Source organism: Squalius cephalus (genome assembly GCF_949319135.1).
Source record: "Squalius cephalus genome assembly, chromosome: 12".
Taxonomy (NCBI): domain Eukaryota; kingdom Metazoa; phylum Chordata; class Actinopteri; order Cypriniformes; family Leuciscidae; genus Squalius; species Squalius cephalus.
The window spans coordinates 9958620-9981699 of NC_137133.1; the positions used below are offsets into that span (position 1 = coordinate 9958620).

The following is a 23080-nucleotide window of genomic DNA, read 5'->3' on the forward strand; positions in this document are numbered from 1 at the left end:
ACTATAAAGGTAGATTATACATTTCTTCCAAACGTCAACATTAGGTACTCTTGTACATCACATACACTGATACATACAAATATCAGGCGCAATATTTTAAATGCGAATGTATAAAAAGGGAATTTCTCGAGAAATAGTTTGTGAATATGACCCTGTTGTTGTAAAAACTGTCTCTTATGCCCTGCTGACTTTCATTCATTTACTTTACCGCTGGATTGCGATGTCTGATTCGTGAATTATAGTTCTTTTGAGTCGGATCTTTTCCCAAAACCAGTCTGAGCTATCGGACTGACTCGTCCAAGCGATTCTCTTGAACCGTTTAAAAGAACTGAATCGCGGAAATGAAAAGGAGGCGGTCTCTTTAAATGTCCCATAATTCCACGCAGCGGTCACATGTGTTCATTTCGCAGAGATCTCGCACAGGAACGGACGCAACATGGGCCCTGGTAAGTGTTTGCATTCACAGATTTTTGTACTTTTTTTCTTATATGTCTGAAGTTATGCATCAGTTTACATTTACATGTAAATTGTGCTGTAAATAGTCTGTTTAATAGAACAGTTAGATTAATTTAGCATCGAAAATGCACAGAAAAGTGAAATAGCTAGTAGAAAAACAGGAAAGGCTTAATTAAAACATGTTGTACGTCTTGGCATTAGCTAAACCATGATCATAATGTGGAAGTGTGCACAAGATGTGCAGGAAGGCCACGTGTGGCTCGAGGACGCACGTGGCGAATGTGCGGCCTGTCTCCACGCTGATGCATGTTACATTTAACTTACGTGTTTTCTTTCTTTTAATAGTTTGTCCGTCTGAACCCCCTGACTGAAGAGAAACGTGTAAGTTTCGATGATGTGTTCACTATAACGGTAAGGAAGCGTTTCTCAACTTTAATTTAAGGTCCTCAGTGACAAACAAAAGGGGGAAATCTTTCTCTTATTACTCCAGATCTTGCTCAAGGGAAGCTCTGCTCTAAAACATAATATTAGTTTATGCATTTTCTTTACTGATGTCTTTACTTTTCTTCAATCCTCATGTCTAGGCTCCTATATTGGTTTGGCCCTGAGCCAAGGCCACACTCGTGCTGAAGAATCCTTCTCTAAAATGTCTTTGGTAAGTGATATAGCCTACCTGTTTTTCTAGTTGTTAGCCCCTTTTATTGCACACTCAAGTCCTGCATGTCTTGCGTGATCAACACGGAGGGGTAGAGGAATTCTCTCAAAAACCTGAAGTATTGGCTTAATATTCCTTGCTTCGGATCCTGTCGGGAGAAACAATTTTTGAAGTAGTTAGTCGTGCTAATTCTGTGGTGAGGTACCTGCTCATCGGTCTGAATTTATTTTGCAGCTAATAAACCGCAAAGGCAGAAAACAGAAGAACCACAGTCATTAGGTGAGTATTTACACAACCAGTCTGAAATACTAATGTTCCCTCCTTTGCTTTGCCCTCTGGAGGCTGTCAGTGTCTCTAGTGGCCATGATAGGGGGGTACAGTAAGCTACTCTTGCTTAAACCTAGGTCAGAGGTCACTTCTCTGTGCCTGGATCCTGTCGCAAGAAACATGTTTATCAGGATTCAATGTTAAATCTGATTTGTCTTGATTTTAAGGTGAAATAAGGTTTTTCCTCTTGTTTCTCAACAGATCCCATTGATGGCTTCATTCCTGGGACACGTGTTCAGTGATCGTGGTGGCTTGCTCCTCAGTGATGCAGTATGAGTGGAGCATGCCTTAAATGAGTGGTGGCGTTACTATTGTAAACCATGTGTTTATATATAGTATAAGTGTTTTGAAATTTATGACTTGTAAACAATAAAGAGATGCTTGCTTTAGCTTTTGTGTTTTGTTCTAACATCAAGACATGAATCATGATCCTCCCAGGGAGAAAAGTACTCTTAGTGGACATGATTCATCTGTATTTGGGTCTGTGCATTTTTCTTGGAGAAACTTTAGCAGATTTAAGCTGGGTACACTGATTTTGGCCATCTGAGACAAATTTTGCAAATCCTAAAAGGTTCCTCTGATCCTAGGCTGAAATCTGAAGTCTTTGATCATTGGTTTGACATGCTGATTAGTGACTATTGTGATCAAGTTTTACCTCCTGTGATTTGACTCAGTCCTGCAGTGTAACTTCTCTTATGATAACCAAGTTGCCTTGGTGGTTCAAGACAAGCCATGACCAAAATGAACAGTTCTTTGTAGCCACCCTTTCAATCCCTCATGTAATGCAGCTCACTTTCACAGAATGTGTCATTGATTAATGGAAAAACTCCGGATGACTTGTGTACATCCGTTTTTAATGTGTTTTCATGCTTGTACAGTCTGACATTAATAACAGATCTTAGTGTGACATGGCTTACAGTGGGACTCATTCGTACAGTGACAAACCATTGTGAAGGACTATTATAAATTGCACAGCTTTAGACGGAGGTTTAGATATTGATGCTTTTGTCTTCCAGATGGGAGCTGTGAATAAAGTCTTGTTTCAGAGTGACTCACTTTTTGTCTCCATCCCAGTATGACAAAATGGAGTATTAAATGTTGAAATTCAATGAATATTTAGGATGAGATGCCAGAATTTGCAATGAATTTGGCAACTTAAATATCATTAACAGTCCTGAAATACAACTGATTCTGCCAGGAAACAAAATTCAATCAAAATCTATTAATATTACTATGAATTACATAGCATAAACAATTTGCTGAAATAATATGTTTGGTTCATTTGAGTTTTCTATTAAGTAATTTGCACCATTCAAAACCTGCTGTTTGTGGTCTTCACAAATCATATTTATCATCATTGGACTTGAATACGTAATTAATGTAATCTGGGACATATAATATTAAAGGTAAAGGAAAATGTTTATTGATTTTGGGAATGAAGGTGTCAGTTTGTATTGACTTCTTCCTGATTTGCGGCAAAGGATATTGTTATCATTGTTTCCCCCTGCTGTCTGTGGCCATCAGAACAGACCTGCAACCCATTTTTGGATCATGACCCACCAAGCTGAGAACCTCTACTGAAATAGATAATGATGTAAGTTTGAATGCAGATGTTACAAGAACAGGATTTATGAGATTATAGCTCCTGATAAGGGGGTAAAATAAATTGAGAACTCTATCTGAACTAACAAACAAAGAGCCTCAGAACTGCATAGCACAACCGCTTACTTTTACCACACATGGAAAGTGCCTGTCACTCTGTTGTACAACACAGAGCTCTGACACATGGCCATATAGGTCTTTCCCCTCAGTGCAGTGCCCTACTCTTGTTTTACTCTTGTTCTCAACCAGGGGGCTAAGATGACTTAAAATGAGTTCAAATATGAAGAAACAAGCATGAAAATAAGCTAAAATAATTCAAGATATAAATCTAAACGATTTTATCAGGTAGAAGTAGCTCACAAATCAGCAGCACAGAAAGATACTAAACTGGTGAATATATATTTGTGTATTTAGCATTTTTGTCCTGGAAATGACATTTTTGGACTCTTTTGCCTTGCTAATTTCTTCACTAGCATTTGATAAATTATACACTAAAAATGTTTTATAAGCTAATAACTCCACATTAATATATTAATATATTTTCAGTTTAAATGACTTGTACAACCAATTTGATTATACTTCAATTTAAGGCAGCAACTGAACTTAAGCTTTTAAATTATAATAGGTGGAACTTTTTTTTTTTTTACAGTGGACAAATATTTTTAAATACTTTAAAATTTAGATTTGAAAATATGGACATTGAAAAATGTATATATAATTTTTCTCATTTTATTGCATACCTTTCACCTTAAACAAGTACACTTGTTAGGGACAACAAAATTTGGCCATATATGATCCACTTCAAATGTCAACTACTGTATATTCTAATATATATATATATATATATATATATATATATATATATATATATTAGAAAATTATATATATATAATTTTCACATAGTAAGTATTAAAAAGGAGTGTAATATTTTTTTACGATGGATTGTCATATTTTAAAACAAAAAAATACCAGTAAATATGACTGGCCACTGGCATTTGAAAAGTAGCGAAATTAAATGATAAAGCCAAGGAAAAAAGGTTCCCTTTATATAACAAGATAAAAGATAAAAAAAATGATTGTAAGTTTTAATAAAACCAACTCCTGGGATATAAAAGTGCCTGAAATAAACGAAACACTTAGCTGTAGAAAATAAGGCGGCATAACATCAATAATGCTCAATAAATCAGATTATAAACGCAACATAATGCATTTACATGATTCATTCTGTGTTGACGTAAGTTTAGAGCGAGGTCTGACTGACGACACTATAGAAAATGATATTAAGACAGAATCTTAAAACAGTAGTTTGAAACAGTAAAACTTGAAACAGTAGTTTGGTTATCTAACATACAGAGCGAAGTAAAATTTATGGGCACAGAAGTGATTAATGGTTTCATTACACAAACTGGGTCCTTAGTCACAGTTTCTATGCATTGTGAATTTCATTGTGATTGAAGGAACAGACAGGAGGAAGAGGAAACTGAATTTCAAACATTATGGTAATGGATGTTACATGATTTTCAAAAGGGGAGAGAACAATACTTTCCTTTTAGAAAGAAAGCAGGCTTTACAGGAATACTTGAGCACAGAACCCAAACACTTGCCTCTGCACAGGAAGACAACTATTGCGTCTTTAATTCAAGGAAATATATGAGTGTTTCTTGCCATAGAGGCCTAGTGATGGGCAGATGGCAAATGTTGGATGTTATGGTATATGGAATGTTCAAAGGGTAAATTTAAGCGTTCTGTGATTGGCAGGTTTTGTGAATCACTTTTGACAAATATACAATTAAGATGTCTGGAAACACTATGCCTGAATCAAGTATTGGACCATAATTATAAACCGTTGTGGCTTTTGTTCTTCTAAACATTGTGAATGTAGCTCATATTAATTATTTTGCCAATTCAGCACTGCGCTACCAGGAGGAACCAGGATTTTGCTTCATGATAGCTTTATTCATTCTTTTAGTACTTGTAAGGAATAAATGGTAACACTTTACAATATGGGTTCCTTTAACGTTAGTTAACTTTCCCTACCAACTTTGCCAGTCAGCGCCAGCATTTTTAATCATATTCACAAGTTTCATGGCCCCCAGAATATTTTGTTGTATGAATATCTGAACATACAATATATCAAAAGAAAGAACAGATCCTCTGCTTCATGCATTCTTTTTTTTTACCAACACTTATGTGGATAAGTTTTATTAAAAAAGCAACATTTTGAGCAAAAAGCAGAGAAAATCACATTTTTGTCAAAGACTATCAGATCGGATTCAGAACAATGACAAGAAAACAGATGGAGTAGATCGAGTCCATCAACACCACCAAAGCTTCACAGTCCTGAACCTCTTCCTGAGTCAACATTTCATTCGGTACCGTTTAACAGTTTTGATTAATATGCTGTTTAATGTTTGATGATTGCATATATATAAAGTTTTTTGAAGTATTTTTCATGTAATTACATTATTTAGGGCATAAGAAACAACTGGAAAAAATTTTACATTTTTGTAAACAGATATATTATTCATATGTTATGCTATCTCCACTGTAGTGACACCAGGACTTGTGAACAAAAAGACATGAAATGACATGTATAGGCAAAAACAATTGGATTTTTTTCATTCACCAATCAATTTTTAGGTTTCAGGATTTTGTTTAACCAAACCTTGTATAATGTTGATTCTCAACTATGAAAGATATAACAGAATGAATTGATATAACTACCATTTTACTTTATGCAATATGTGGGGGGAAATGACCATAATAGGTTTTCCCATTCAATACAACATATACACTGTATCACATTTGCAGATTTATGTCTTCTTGGGGCAATAATGGGAGTAATAATTGGCAACATTTTCATAATAATATAATATTTCATAGGAATATTGATCAATAATTTCTTTCCCTATTCACTTGTTGTGTCTCCCAAAAGGCCTGATAAACAGGATTTAAGTGTTTACAGTGGACATGTATGAAATCAATGCCCTGTTTTGTAACAGAAAGTCATATTTTGATTAGAAACCCCAAAAGATTTTCTTGAGATGTTGATTTGTGACAAAAATTTTGAAAATGAGTCAGATTTAAATGGTAATTACAGTGCTAAATTTGATCACTAAATTAATGGCAGACATTTTTAAAGACCAATAAGTTGTTGTAATGGTGAAACCTCCAAAGTCAGTAACTACACTGATTAGTTGTGTGTATTTGATTCAGTAAAATAACTGACTCATTAGAGTCATTCATTCTGGAATCACAGTGTTGCGGTGCCATTGAACAAGTGAAGGAAAGTCTGTCAGAGTATTTTATTTCAGTGTTTCATCTGTATTGGCAGAAGAATACACGTGCACATATAGCTTTGTACTCTGAGAGTAACAAACAACCTCTATGTCATGAAATTTAAACCCAAACAAGAACATTTGCTCTATTTTTGGCCTGTACCATGCGGGACGTTGAAGAGTTGGGCCATACTCACACAGGACCGTGATTGGATCTGGACAAAGTGCCAGTCGGCTGTCTTCCAGGACCATGTCTGGTTACTTTGATGTGACCCAGATGTAAAATGTGGTACAGGATTGGACTGGATGCCAGGTTCATGCAAGCTACATGTTTTTTGGCAGAGAGAACTCTTTCTGAGGAAAGGGGTTTCAGGCTGAATGACTTGGGAATAACAAGATGTGTTTGGATAACACAGCAGTGAAAAACTACTACCCTTCATGAAGGGGTTCCATAACAAGTAGGGCCTATGTTTATATCTGAGGAGTGTCGAAAACAGTCTCTCACCTCCATTGTTTTTGATGATGTGGGATGCTTGTGTCCCAAATGATCTTAACCAGCGAGCCTCATGTGGTCAACCAGTTTCATCAGAAAGCAGGACCATCGCAAGGGTTTCAAGGGCCCTGGTGCCTCGGCCCTCATTCGGTTGAAATCGATGGTCATGTCTGAAAGATAAATCAGAAAGAATTTTTTGCTGGCAAATAACATGGCAGCACCAACACCAAACCAGCTTGGACCAGCAAAGGCTATCATATAAATAATCTCTCTCATTGTCTCTGATACAGAAACATACTTCCTCCTTTCCCGCTCGCTCTCCTTCTATCCGTCTCTTTGTGTTGCTCTCACATGAATGATGATCACTTTCATCCAGTGCAAGCCCACAGCTTTATATATTCTCTGTCAAACACACACACAAGCGCTTTGAAGTCTGCTTGTAAATGGAGAAAAAAAACTTCTTGACCTTCTCCAGGTCACCGATGGAACAAAGAGCTGAATTATGTAGGATCCTTTTACATTTCTCAGGAGGACAAAACAAAAATTCATCTCATGTAGAGGATCACTGTCAGACATAACACACACTTCACCTCGTCCTGCTCCAGCAGAGGTTGAGCTGTGGGCAGACAGGATATGTGTGGATAGATGCCATACTGTTCTTTAAACTGACTTGTTTCAGACTGGTCTGAACCAGGTTTCTTCACATTTGGCATACTTCGACATTATTTAGTGTAATGTAGTGTAGATGATGTAAGCCTACCTATTTAACCTAAATATTGCTCGTCAAGAAGTTTAATGTAGAGAAGAGCACATTACAAATGAGCTGAATGCATCATCACATCATGTTGTTTGATTTTTTGTTTGCTTTTTTGTATTTTCATGTGCAAAATGTTTGATAAGGCCACGCTGGGCCTTTTGAATCTTGGCCTAAGCTAACATGCTAAAGCTATAAGCAACAACAAATGAGGGAATATGGATTTATAATGCATGTTCCCTTAACTGGAAAACATTGAATGTTACCTTGTAATAAAAAATAAAATAGGGCCACAGGATGTCTTAAAGATTTTGTTTTTAATTTAATTAAATAATTGTAACTTAATTAAAATGCAAAAAAAACCCCCACAAAATCAGGATGAAATCATATTTCTTTTTTCCTTTCTTTTTCCTCAAGAGCTAATATTTTGGTTACACTTTATTTTACAATACATGTATTTACAGTGTACTTACCTAAGAAAGTACTGTAACTATACGGTTTAAGGTTAGGTTGATGGATAGGTTCAGGTTTAGTACCTAGTTATTGTAACCCAGTTATTGTAATTGCTATAATAAGTACATAGTATACACATGAGGAACAGGTCAGCAAAATAAAGTGCTACCAATATTTTTGTTGAAGAACATATGTAACATATATTCGAACCAGCGTTTCCGCTATGGGAGGAAGATGCCCTAACACGGACGTAGCCTCCAACGTCTTTCGCGTGCGCCTCTTGAGATCAGGGGAGTGAGGTTTACCTGCACAGTTCTTACCAGCTGGTGTCCGTTTCACATTCAGTTTTTGAAACTTGAATCTGGAATCACTCGGGTTAATTAAATATCAACACTCAATAAAAAAGGAAAAGACCTACAAGCATCTTTGTCTACAGAAATGCTGTATTAAGAAGGTATCTTAACCAATATAATGGCGGACCTTCAAAAATTGTGTTGGACGATAACCTTTGAGTCACAAAGGTTTTGAAACACTGGTGTATAGTGTAAAGTGCAGTGTATGTGTGATGTATTTTCTGGCATACTGTATCTTTATATAGTATGATCAATATATGTTATTCTGAACACTTACACTGAACTTACAATTAGGCCTACCAGAGATCATGTGACCATCACTTAAAAATAAGGTGAACTAAAGGCAAAAAAAACAAAAACAATTTTTAATTAAGAATTGTAAGGTTAAAGCTTTTATGTCATAAAAGAGCCAAACGTTGAGACTGACTTTGTTTAGTTTATGGCCTAGAATGTACGAGCTGTTGCCAGAATGAAAAGTCCAAAATGCAGGATATTAGTAAGCTCTGTCAATCATGAGAAATGCTGACAGACTTTGTGTATGCTGAACATGTGCTTTTGATTTTATGTTCTGTACCTTCCCACAGACACTGATTGTTCAAAGGAGCAAAATAAAAGGAAAGCCACATTTAGTCATGAGAAATTTGTGTCTGGCGAGGGACATTGAGCACTCCAGCACTGTGTATTACCAACAAATACTCTTATAATCACACATCCCTTAAATGTTTAACTTACTATTTACATAAAACCTGTTTCTGATTTCATTTGGTCATAGTTTTTGCTGTAGCCTGGTGTTGTGGTAGTTTCAGGTTTCCAGTAGTCCTTGTCAAGCTTGACCATTACAAACATGTCTGCAGCCTTTCAGGAAATTAACTAGACTAAACCAATCAAACAAAATTCACAATAAACTTTTCATAGCTGTGATATTTAAAAACAACAACAAAAACAATGCTGAGACAATATTGGAGAGGCTTTGTGCCCATTTATGCTGTGTCTGAGGTTACAGTTTAAACCAGTCCTTTAAAGGAGAACTCCGGTCAATTTTAACATTGAGCTCATTTTTTTGTACATTTGGAGTGCTGTCAGTACAGAGAACAACGACAAAAATCGGTGTTGCCTACACCGTGTTATCCTCTTTTTAAAATTTGCACCCTGTTGACTTCAATGGGGCAAGTTTTAAACCTGCTTTTAGCCTCTTAACATCCTTGATGTGTCATTACTAGTGCACAGGTCATGTGAGTGATTCCTTCGGAGTGAACGCGGGTCAATCTGACTGCAGTAGATATGAAAGATATGAATAAAAACGATATTTATTCAGCCAGCGCTCATACCTGTATTTACATCCTGTTTTCGGTCAAAGTCCATAGTAATCGATTGTCGAGTTCACGCGCATTGGTTTAGTACCTATGATCATGCACGTGAACTCGACAATCGATTACTATGGACTTCGACCGAAAACAGGAAATAAATACAGGTATGAGCGCTGGCTGAATAAACATAATTTTTATTCATATCTTTCAGATCTACTGCAGTCAGATTGACCCGCGTTCACTCGGAAGGAATCACTCACATGACCTGTGCACTTGTAATGACACATCAAGGATGTTAAGAGGCTAAAAGCAGGTTTAAAACTTGCCCCATTGAAGTCAACAGGGTGCAAATTTTAAAAAGAGGATAACACGGTGTAGGCAACACCGATTTTTGTCGTTGTTCTCTGTATTGACAGCACTCCAAATGTACAAAAAAATGAGCTCAATGTTAAAATTGACCGGAGTTCTCCTTTAAGAGTCATGAATTTGATCCTCTCACTGTATGTGTGTGTACAATATCTGTTTATGACTGAATAGCCTGAATAACAGCATACTAGAATCACGTTAATCAGGCTAATTGGCTCTGATTGGGCCCTCTGATGAAATTAAAGTCACTTAGAGCCCTTGTTTATAGGCTGAGAAAAGACAGATGATTAGTTTGCGGAGTTAGTCATTTATTGTATATGTGTACATTATTTAAAAATAATTAGTATTAAATGTGGACCTCCAAATGTAAACTTTATGGGAAATAATAAATAAAATTTTACTACAAAACAAGTTGAGCTGTGCTATAAAGGCTAATGCTTCATTTATTCACTTGATGAAATCAGGGCAAGGTACATTAACTATTAGGCAGTTAATTACTTTCACATAATGACTCGCATTTTAAATCATTCTGTTTTTTTGTCTTGAGGTTATTTTACAAAAAAAGTCAATACCAAATAAATAAATAAATAAAAAACCGAGTGTATTCAATGCGTTTATTGAAGTTAATACATAAAAGGTGGTAGAGGCAAAGTAGGTATAGTGTGCAATAACAAATCAAAAAAGTTGGGAGGCATGAAAAGTGCAAGAGGGAAATTAAAGGGTGACTTTGTGTGTATTGCAACCAGAAGACAAAGTGTTCCCAAGACCCATCTGCAATCCATCTGAACGTGCCCTGTTGAGTCTTATTATAAACACACTGCGTATTTGTGTATGCATGAATTCATGACCGCTGTGACACCCCTCAACCACCAAACTAATGCCAGAGAAAGTAAAAAAGAGAGTGCCCTAATTTAAGTGTGATTTAAGAAACATTTAGCAGCAGTATTCTAATCTATTCACGCATGCGCTTGTTGGTGGACAGATTTGCATTTTTGTCACTGAATATCCAGGAAATGTCACATTGCAGGAGAAAAATGTGTTGTAAATGGCATTTCATGTTGTTTTTAAGTGCTTGAGTGAATTAAATCCAATAAGAGGGGAGGAAAATAAAATTAAGGATAGAGAGGAGTGCATGATTCCCATGGTGCACCTGAAATGTGACAATAAGATTTAGTCATCTGAGAGTCAGAGTTGGCTGCCATAGCAACAGTATTACAAAGTGTTCAATGTGTGCAGGGGCACAGGGGTTCACCCTGACCATTTCACACTGAGTGTCACTGTGTGTGTGTGTGCAGGTGCTGATGAAGACGAAGGTGCAAAGGCTACCTTTATGCCTCAGCAATTTAAGTGTTCAAAATAAAGCTGGTACACAGTGCGTTACAGTGCTTCGCCTGAATGGATAAAGACCAATATAATAGGTCTGTAAGCGTGCATGATGCATTTAGATTTTTTCGTTTCAGTGACCCAGAAACAAAAAGATAGAGAGACAATCCTCTAATGATTATGGTTATATAAACAAACGTGCATGTGAGATGCATTGCACATTTTTTTGCCCAAAACCCTGTTGAAGAAAAACTGTATTGCAGGTTACCAGCATATGATGTGTACTTGATGTTGGTGCTCCCAGCAGCTTTCTTAAAAAGCCTAAAGGGATAGTTCACCCCAAAATAAAAATCTGACATCCTTTACTAACCCTCATGTCATTCCAAATATGTATTCTGGATTGCAGTGAGAAACAAAAAACAATATATTTTGAGAAATGTCTCAGTGTTTTGTTTCCCTGCATACAATGGTAGTCAAAGGTAACCAAAACAGTTTGGTTGCCAAAATTCTTTCAAATATCTTCCTTTTTTTTTTACACTGAAGAAAGAAAGTCACAGATTTTAAAACAAAATGAGGGTTAGTGAATGATGACAGAATTTTCTTTTTGGGGTGAACTATCCCTTTAACCAGCAAGACTTCACTCACTGAAGAAATTAGCAAGATTTACTTGTTTAGCACATTTTTGGTAAATTTCAACATTTTAAAACAACATACACAAATGTCGAACAACTGCACACAGTAGACTTTCCTTTAAAGTGAAGTGAACGCGGGTCAATCTGACTGCAGTAGATGTGAAAGATATGAATAAAAATGAAATTTATTTAGCCAGCGCTCATACCTGTATTTACATCCTGTTTTCGGTCAAAGTCCATAGTAATCGATTGTCGAGTTCACGCGCATTGGTTTAGTACCTATGATCATGCGCGTGAACTCGACAATCGATTACTATGGACTTCGACCGAAAACAGGATGTAAATACAGGTATGTGCGCTGGCTGAATAAACATAATTTTTATTCATATCTTTCACATCTACTGCAGTCAGATTGACCCGCGTTCACTCCGAAGGAATCACTCACATGACCTGTGCACTTGTAATGACACATCAAGGATGTTAAGAGGCTAAAAGCAGGTTTAAAACTTGCCCCATTGAAGTCAACAGGGTGCAAATTTTAAAAAGAGGATAACACGGTGTAGGCAACACCGATTTTTGTCATTGTTCTCTGAACTCCAAATTTACAAAAAAATGAGCTCAATGTTAAAATTGACCAGAGTTCTCCTTTAAGATATGAACTTGAAAAGAATTTGAACTAGCTTTAAATTTCTGTGAATAAATATTACAAGCTTTTTCTACTTTATGATAATCTACAGTAACTTTTACTTACAAATGTTAGGTAAACTCTACTAAATATGTGTTCTGCTCTATTCACCACAACCAGCTTCATCATCATGGCTGACCAGTAGTCACTTTTGTCTCTATGTAGGTTCACCAGCAGCATGGAAATTCATAAGCTAGTCTTTTCAACAGGGAACACCTTTTCAATAACAAGCTCAATGATAAGAAGTTGCACTGGCCACTATCAGCGCTTATTCATTCTATCGTTTACATCACACAACTTCAATTCAGTGATTCATCATGCTCTACCTCACAAAAACAGACTCACGACCTACTTTTACCTGTCAAACACGTGAACGATGAAAGAATTGTAAGTGTTCACGTTACAGTATTTCTATTGAAATACATGAATGTCACATTCCTTTCTTGCTGGAAATCTATCTCAAACTGTGTTTTGGACTGTGGTAGCCGTTCATAACAGCATTAAGGGGTCAAGCTGGTCCTGTGCTTGACTTGAATCTCTTCATCTCTCCTCCCTTTCATCAGTACTTCACTGTCTTGATAGCACCTAATACACGTGCCTTTCATAACCCTCTTACCATGACTTTGGACTCATTTCTCTCTAAATTATCTGCTCTTGTTCTATCTCTATTCTCGTACCTGGCTGTCCTACTTCCTGCAAGCACTCCTAGCTAATTGTACTATAATTTGTCAAATTTGAATTATTCAAGCATTATTGAATGCACAGTTATAAGGTCAAGAGGTCTGGTTGTGCTACTTTCTGTTGGTTTCTCAATCACTGGAAAGGCTGCTGCATTTGTCAGGCTAAATTTCCTTTTCTCTCTTCCTCTGCTGTTTCAGTATGAGTTACAGGAAGATACAGGTAGTTCATGTGGCCAAAGCACAGATGAAATGATAAAAGGCTAATTTTGGTTGGTTTGGAAACTCAGCTTTAGCAGCAGTGTCTTGAGCATCTCAGTGATGTACAACTGTGGCTCATATCCTGTCCTGATGTGGTTTAAGGGGTACACCATGTTTTAACAGAGGCATCTAATTCAATTACTCAGTAACACAGTTGCCAAGGCTCTGATCAGCTTTTGTCTTGCCCTTTATTACCTTCCTTTTCCTTGCTGCGCTCTCCTCTTCCTTCTCTTAATCATTATTTGATAGTGAACTATTGAAAAAGCTAGTTTGTCAAGTTCATTTAAAATATCACAGTAAAGCTAACCTTTTGAGGAAGTTGTTCATTCTTATAATTCTATCTATATTTGAAAAGTTATACTGTCTACTTCAATAATTATGATAAAGAAAAATAGACAATTGAAAAAGTTTCACTAAAATGAATCAGACATCCCTACACATGTTTAATATGAACTGATTTCTCTAGCTACAAAATAGTTTAACTCTTTCCTGACCAGTGTTTTTTTAAAGTTGCCAGCCAATGCCTTTTTTTTTTTTCATTTTCACAATAAAAAGAAAAGTCTAGCTTCATTGATTCTTTTTTTTTTTTTAATCAACACTTGAATGTGTGTAAGTTTAATAATAATAATAATAAAGTAACATTTTGAACAAAAATCTGAGAAAATCACATTTTTATCAAAGACTATGTCCGGATCGGATTCAGAACAATGATCAGAACACAGATGAACTGATTCACAAGAATGAATCAGCCAATACAGGACCCGTTGGTCAGGGCAAAAAACAATTTGGTTAGTATTTTGGAGAGGTGCCTGCAGTTAAATGAATATAATTTAGGAAGGACCCAGAGGGGCACAAAAATGTAAACCACCAGTCATTGATTACGCAAGCAGCCTATTATTTTAATAAAGATTATATTAATTTATATGTAAAATGGCAAAACAAAATTCTGATAGCCTACAAGGTCAGGCATTTTCAATTGAACACTGACTTCATAAAAACCCTTTGAAATGACTCCCTCAAAACACTGTGCAATAATAGTTATGATAACGGTTATGCTGTGGTCGTCAGCTTAAGTCAAGTGACGTTACTGTAGAGTCCCAGTCCACGGAGGTGTGTGTGTGTGTGTGTGTGTGTGTGTGTGTGTGTGTGTAAGGGTTTCACACGCACCACAGGTTAACACAACTCTGTCATTCACCTACGCACAGCGTACTTCCGATGACACACACGTGCAAACCCCCATTCAGAGAGTGACCTTGGCAGTCCAGACAGAAACACACACATCTCAGGCATCTCATCGACGTCAGTGCCATCCTTATGCTGAAAAGAAGAAGAGAGTTAGTGAATGCCAGTTGGTTATACTCTATTGAATGATTCAAAAAGTGAATAGTTTTTCTATGAAAATGTGTTTCATAACTCATTTGACATAAAATGGTGAATCAAAGTAGTACCAAAACTGCTTATTGTACAAAAAGCGAATGACTTTGAGAAGAATCAAGTCAAAATTTCACATATTTGATACAGCACTACAAAAAAAAAGTATAAAACATTCAAATACTGACATGTATGGACAGCTTGCTCTCTGAATGTTTGTATTGTAATGGCATGTCTGTCTGCATGAGTCTGTGTATGAACACTATGTGCGAGAAAGTGAGTTTATTTTTGACTAACAGTTTTTGTCTGTCTAGTCCACATGTGTAGAAGCCGTTATGTGTGAGTGCAGCAGTCTTAGACATACGGTAAATGATATTGTCTGGTCTGAATGCTTACATAAACTAGATTTTGAGTCATCCCTGACGTCTGCTGAGTCTCCTCCGTTGGCACACACATGCTTCTCAACATCTGAGAGTGCCGGCTGGGCTTCAGCAGTGTCTTCCTTCATACAATAGAGGACACAGAGTTCAAATTAAGGATTTTATCTATTCAGATAAAACACTTCATAAGAAGATTCAGTTTTAGTACTGTGTACAAAGCGATTAATGAGTAGCAACGGATAGTCTGGTTGTTAGGTTCATGCTGAGCTGTTGTTTCGATTAGTGTGGTTTCTAAAGAACTGCAGTGAAGATATTCAGTCCAGGCAAGATTATTTGACTTCAGTCTAATATACAATCTTACTAAAATATACTATATAATATACTTTTGCCAATTCATCTGAGCACTAAAATCAGTTCCTAGGCAATATATATTGTAAGATTTTTACACGTAAGTAGCATTTAATATTATTATAATTCAAAACCATTTTATATTTTAATATGAAATTAAATGTCATTTATTTCTGTGATGGCAAAGTTGAATTACTTACAGTCTTCGGTGTCACATTATCCTTTAGAAATCATTCTAATATGATGATTTGCTGCTCAAGAAACATTTCTTATTTTTATCAATGTTGAAAAAAGTTGTAATGCTTAATTTGATGCTTAATTTAGGATTCTTTGATGAATGGAAAGTTCAATTAGAAATAAAAATCTATAAAATCTGTATAATTTCTTTTACTGTCACTTTTGATTAGTTTAATCAATGCATCCTTGTTGAATGAAAATAAAAAAAAATCTTACTGACCCAAACTTCAGAACTGTAGTGCAGAATGTAGGTATGTATGTACAATGAATAAAAGTTTTCGCTCAGAAATTGTAAGTAAATTTCACACACATTGGTACATGTTGTGAAAAAAAGACCCACAAAAATCATTGTCACCCCATCCTCCCAAGTTCAGGCTCATTATAGCTGAGTGAGACTCGACTGAAGGTTCATTCTGCCTCATCACCAGTGCGGTAAATTCACAACTTTGCAGACACTGTTGTTTCCCATCATGACTTATTTGGTCAGACCACCTGCATTTCTGGACATACCACCCACTGCATGGCCCCTCCTTTCCTTTCACTGCCATTACGAGGGAAACTTTTTTTGTTCCACATTCGCCCCAATGCCACTTTTCTTACCTTATGTTTCTTTTTTTAAAGTAAAATATTCTCTGAATATCCCACTGTGTCTGCCTTCAGTCCCGGCCACCCACATAGAAACTGCACTGTTAAAGACAAAGAATTAGACACGATTCATCATAGAGTGCTCGACAAGTGCAAATGACCTGAGCGGAGAAAGATGTGGAAAAAAACTAACTCAGTGGGGCTTAATTTGCCTCAATATCTGAGGAGAAAACACAAAGACCCGCGGGGAGCAGCTGGGATGTGCACTGCAGTTAAGCAAAATGAAGAAGACAGACAGACTAATGGAAACCCTCCGACACTAAATGTGCCATTAGATGCTTATGTGGCTGTAGGTCTCTCTGTTATAAAAGCCAATTCTACGTGAATTAAGATATTTGAAGCATGGATTTCACAAACAACTGCAAAAACTATAACTAGAATAAAGAGAAACTATTTTGCTTTTGATGATCTAATAGGTTGGACAGACTCAAAAATAACACACACACACGGTTTCACTATCTTTGTGGGGACTCGGACGTAATGATTTTATACTGTACAAACTGTAGTTTCTATTAGCCTCATAGCATAATTGCCTAAGTCAATTTTGAATTAATTACTTCTTAGGCAATTATGCAATGATGCTAATGATTTTCAAAAAAACATTGTTTAATTTGTTTATTAATCCATTTCCCTCATGGCTGGCTGGCTGGTCCCCACAATGTGATCTCAGGTATAGTATCCTTGTGGGGACATTTGGTCCCCACAATATAATAACCTGCACACACACACTTACTTCCCTCTTTGACCTCAGTCTATGAACCTTTGAGTATTCTTTCACAATAAAGATACACAATGCATATAGTTCTCCGTGTACTTCGGAAAAGTTAATTTTTTACCCAACTGGAAAATAAATAAATAAATAAATAAAACGAGAACAACCAATGTTTCAGAGGTGCCTCAGTTCACTGCACTTTTTGACAGTTCACATCTGTTTAACAAAAAGGACACATCGAAGGATGCCAGTCCTCGGAAAGCCTGTGGTAGACCATTTGCGACAAATGAATCATACATATGCATGATCACAGCAGACATTTTAGCATTTTCTTTTTCTTTTGGTATGGCCTTAACATACTGTGCCGAGGCTGATTTGTGTCTGACAGTGAGAGGACTCCTGAGTCTCAGCGGTGTCTCTGCACTGTCTTTCTCTGACAAATGGGCTTTCTCTAGACACTCTCATGCACACAGCAGACATTAATGAGTATTATACTCATGTACTCCAACACACAACCACACAAACCACACATACACACACACAAGTCAAAGCCAGTCACGAGGAAGGATGGAAAAACATTAAAACAAAGACATAACGTGATTAGTTACACCTACTGTAGTCTGTCGGCAGTGCCACAGGTTGATGTGCCGGGACTGCGTTTTTCGATTATCATATTGCTTTGTGAATGTAGACATTTAAAAACCATGGTCAAGGTTTATCAAATAGCCATAACTACCATCACTGATTAAAGTAAAGAATAACTATTTTGCTTGTGATTTAGTTTTAGTCAACTGTCGTATGGCGTTAAATGTTCACTTCCATTATCCTGGAAACAATTTAGGCTAGATTATTAAAAAGCAAGCAAATAGTTGATTGTTGTTTCATCAATCAAATGGTATATCATTGGTTTTGTGCAATAACAACAAATAATAGACACATAGGAATTATAATTAAGATTAAAAAGGAATTATGTGAACTACATACTACATTAACATAACATCCACATTGACTCACAGACTAGTAAAAGTTAGTCAAAAAATGAGAAGCTCTACACCATGATACATGTCACTAAATATTGGTATTAGCATGCCAAAAAATATACAATGACAATTTTTTATAATTCGTAACTATTTCAAGTTTTGGCGAATTGGTGGCGAATTTGTTAGATCTTATTTGTATGTTTTTGTATTACGCACCACTATAAGGGTTAGGTTTAAGGGTGGACCTTCATGCTTAGTTTTTTTTTCTAAAAGGCAAACTTTTTGTGGAAATCAATTCATGCGAAATCATTCGAAATCACCAAAACAGTTAAGTTTTCTCACGACACCAGGTTGGTTTGACGTCAGTATACCCACATTGTATTATGCATTAGTTAGTAAGTTCTATAATTATATTGTATATGTTGTTTAGTATCTATTAGTACATATTTATATTAGTGTATTATTAAGACTCATTTTAATTACTCTCTCTTCAACATCGCTCCATCCTGAAAGCGCCCTCCCCTCATCTCGCTCATTCCCTCTTGTTTATGACTCCCCTCATGTTCCTCTCACTCTATCTCATTTTTAACCCACAACCCTCCACAATTAAATCTTCTTGCTCCGTCCCATCTCTCTCAGTCTCTGTCTCTCCGCAGCCGGAGCAGTAAAAGCTGGCTAGACGATCAACTCCTGAGGGCTGAAGCAAACGACAAGGGTGTCTGACACAGACCATCACTCAAACACGAGTCTCACAAACCAAGCAAGATGTGTAGCATCTTATCCATCATTCCCATTTACAAAGAGAAGCAAATTAAAGAAATACAAAACAAAGTGTGTCCAGAGTGTGTGTCTATAAGATCATGTGTGAATGTTAAGCCCATTGGCACAACATGCTGTCTCTGATCATATCTCAATGCGAGTCATACAGATAACCTTTGACCGATCCTCACAACACTATCATGAATTATCAAAACAGAGCTCTCAGACTGAAAGTGCTTGATGCATATCATGATTTTTGAGCACAAAATGCCTTAAAAGGAAAAATCTGCAATCATTTATCTACTCGCTCCCTTTGTGTGACAAACAAATTACAGTCATTATGAGAAAATCCTTCTTTTAAGTCATATATTTTCAATGTATCGGTTGATCTGGTTCACAAAACAAGCCTGGACAATTTGTTCATGAATAAGCCTGATTAGGGTGACAGCTCATATAGCTGAAATTTTAATAACTGAAATTAAAAATTAAAAAAATTACATTTCTTTTAGTTTCTTATATAGAAGGAATGGAATACAATGCATGGGTTGTATGGACCACTTTTATACCATTTATTGAAGCTTGAAAGCTTTAGTCCCCATTCATAGAATAAAAGTGTGCAGCATATCACTATATGAGGGTGGATAACAGGATTGACATTTTTCGGTGAACTATATATACATTAAAAACAGAAACAGAAAATTACTCTTTGCTTTATGTTTTTGGGTAGCATTAACAACATAGACTACCGTTTAAAAAAAGGATTGGGGGTCAGTATTAAGCAACTGTTTTCAGCATTAATAATAATAAATGTTTCCAGAGGACCAGCTCAGCATATTATAATGATTTCTGAAAGGATCATGTGACTGAAGGAGTAATGTTGCAAAAAAATCTGCTGTTTTAAAATATATTGAAATAGAGAACAGTTATTTTAAATTGTATTAATATTTCACAGTATTGTTGTTTCACGCAGCCTTGGTGATAAAAAGAGACCAAAAAAATCACACAGGCTATATGGACGGTTATCGATATATTCTCTTTTGTAGGCATCTCAGTCAAGCAGTATCTGCTCATTTGTGAATGTGTCTGATTGAGGAGCTAATCATTACAAACAGCTCTTCTGTTGATCTCCCATGGCTAAGAGAGCAATAAAGGGAACAGCATGACTATAAAAGAAGTTTTTGCATGTATATACTGTTCAAGAGGTCATCAAGAAAAGGTAAACAAGTTTATAAACAAGAATAGTGGAGATTACTGGCAAGTATGTACTTCTTGTTTATTCTGACTTAATACTAATGCAGAATTTCCACTGAACAATTGTAAATCTTTCTGGAATTTTTCAGTTATGAGTCACTTAAGGGAAGAGTGTGTAATTCCCATGCAGAAGCAATTGTTTTTTAATTTATTTTTAAAACAATTTTTCTAGGGAAATCTGTTTCATACACCAGTCTGTCACGTGTTGCGGCAAAACTCATAGAGAAAGCAAACAGGATAATCCCAGTGTTTAACATGTCAGTCTCTCCTTCCCACGATACATGCAATCATGCATGTAAGTCATGACAAATGCAAAATTCTGTCATCATTTACTCATTCTCAAGTCATTCCGAACCTGTATGGCTTCATTTCTTCTGTGGAACACAAAAGAAGATATTTTGAAGACTGTGCTGGTCGCTCTTCTCCATGCAGATACAATAAACAGGGACTGGAACTTTCAAAAAAAGGAAAATAAGTAATAAAAATATAGCCTACATTCTTTTTTTGCCGTCTCCTTGCAAAGGACCCCCTTCTTAAAACATTTTCATATATTTTCATGCATAAAGATTTAAAGATGCATATACCCTGAAAAATAAAAAAATATATAAATATGATCTGGAATATATATATAAAAAATCTCGCCCATTTTTGTATGATTTAAGTAGACAAATTTATAAACCTGAAGAAAAACATGTCTATCAATACAATAAATTGTAATTATTCTCTTGATTTTCAGACCTGAGTAGAACAAAACAATGATAATGTCAAATTCTGTACATTTAAACATTTTATTTGATGGAAGTGGCTATTTGCACTAAGTTCAAACTAACTAAGTGTACATAGGAGCTAATTGTACTAAGTGTAAGTAGTTGTTTATTTATACTTTGAAGTGCAAATATTATCTGCCATTATTTGCACTTCAGTGTATTGTACATAATAAAACAGTGTGTAAATGATTATATTTAATAAAATCATTAAATGAATGTCATTTTTTGGGACAATAAAGTCCTCCCTATACCCCCTACCCCAGGGGTGCCCAACCCTGCTCCTGCCGATCGACTGTCCTGCACAGTTTATCTCCAACCCTAATCAAACACACCTGAAGCAACCAATTAAGGTCTTCAGGATCACTTGAAAATTAAAGGCAGGTGTGTTTGATTCGGGTTGGAGATGAACTGTGCAGGACAGTCGATCGGCAGGAGCAGGGTTGGGCACCCCTGCCCTACCCGATAAACAGTATTATTTCCACTTTTCAAATATTTTCTTCATCTTTATTTGAAATAAATGCTATTCCAATCTGATATGCTGTGGGAAAAGGCAGAAGAATGAGTTCGGAAAAATGACGGATTCAAACACGGGTCGATCATATCAAAAGTTACCGCCACCCGCCTTGTTCTCCACACCACTGCCTCTGTTATAGCCAGGTTTTTTTGTGATTTTATCTGGCCTAACCAGACATTGGTGGGCGGAGTTAGTGTTTGCCAACAAGGTATAGACATTCCGTTTATTTTATTTTTACACAGTTGATATTGTGCTATATTCCAGGTTCTCTGAACTGAAGTAATATCTTAGCTTTGTGTGAGGAATAGTCAAGTTTTGGCGAATTGGTGGCGAATTTGTTAAATCTTGTTGTATGTTTTCGTATGATCTGCTTACGCACCACTATAAGGGTTAGGTTTAAGGGTGGACCTTTGTGCTATGTTTTTTTTTCTAAAAGGCAAACTTTTTGTGAAAATCAATTCATGTGAAATCATTCGAAATCACCAACATAGACAGTTACGTTTTCTCGCGAGACCATGGTTTGACGTCAGTATACCCACATCGGATTATGCATTAGTTAGAAAGTTATATAATTATTAGGGGTTCAAGCATGAAATGCTGAAACCCTATTGTAATTGTAAGGATTTGTAAAACTGATCGTGCAGGCCAAACCGTAAGGCCTAGAGACTTGAAACCTGGCCAGATGGTAGGCCTCAATTTGGGGACAACCTATCTTAGTATGACCCCGATTGGCCCATAGGTGGCGCTACAGCAACCAAAAGTACAAAATCACCCATAACTCTTAGACCGTCCTAGACTCATGTGTCTTACGCCACTGTGATCCCTGGCTCGAGGCGAACAAAATGTGTATCTCCAATTTTGATTTAGGCAGGAAAAATTTTCTGCTATGTCGAATTTTGTCCAAAACCTACTTTTGCGAACTAGTCCCTGTTTTTTCGCCTAGTTAGAACTAGTCCCTGGCCCTATCGGAACCAGACCAGTCTAGGACAATTCTCTAGACTCTCTAGATCAATAGTTATCTTAAACTTTACCCTTTGGGTAGCCATAAAAGGATCATTTAGAAAATGGGTATGGCAAAAAAACACTCAAAAGACTGTAAATCATAAAACGAAAACTCAGACAACTCATTAAATTGCCTTATGTGCTTAAAGGCCTCAAATGCTTGAACCCCGCTAAATGCTGCTTGCAGCTTTAATATTATATATGTTGTTCAGTATCTATTAGTACATATTTATATTAGTGTATTTTTAATGCTTCCTATATATTCCGGGTCCTCTGAACTGAAGTAATATGTTAGCTTTGTGTGAGGAATAGTCTTTGATGATACTTTTATGGTGCTTGTACATCTTTTTTAAAGCTAGAAGGCTCCAGACTCCATTTATTGCAATTGCATGAAAAAAAGAGTGACCAGCACATTCTTCAGAATTTCTCCTTTGCATTTTAAGACAGTCATACAGGTTCGGAATGAGTAAGCGATGAAGACATAATTTTCCA

At 36.3% G+C, this 23080-nt stretch overlaps 2 long non-coding RNA genes across 2 annotated transcripts; one reads left to right on the forward strand and one right to left on the reverse strand.

Annotated features, from left to right (window-relative positions):
* The first annotated feature begins 349 nt into the window (after positions 1-349).
* LOC307168640 lies at positions 350-2498 on the forward strand. Its single transcript, XR_013822954.1, has 5 exons — positions 350-446; positions 802-1111; positions 1346-1390; positions 1640-1962; positions 2026-2498. It is a non-coding gene; the product is annotated as an uncharacterized lncRNA (long non-coding RNA).
* Positions 2499-5218: 2720 nt separating this feature from the next.
* LOC307168423 lies at positions 5219-15491 on the reverse strand. Its single transcript, XR_013822939.1, has 4 exons — positions 15390-15491; positions 14818-14939; positions 6824-6981; positions 5219-6672 (listed from the first exon to the last, which is right to left on the reverse strand). It is a non-coding gene; the product is annotated as an uncharacterized lncRNA (long non-coding RNA).
* Positions 15492-23080: the final 7589 nt, after the last annotated feature.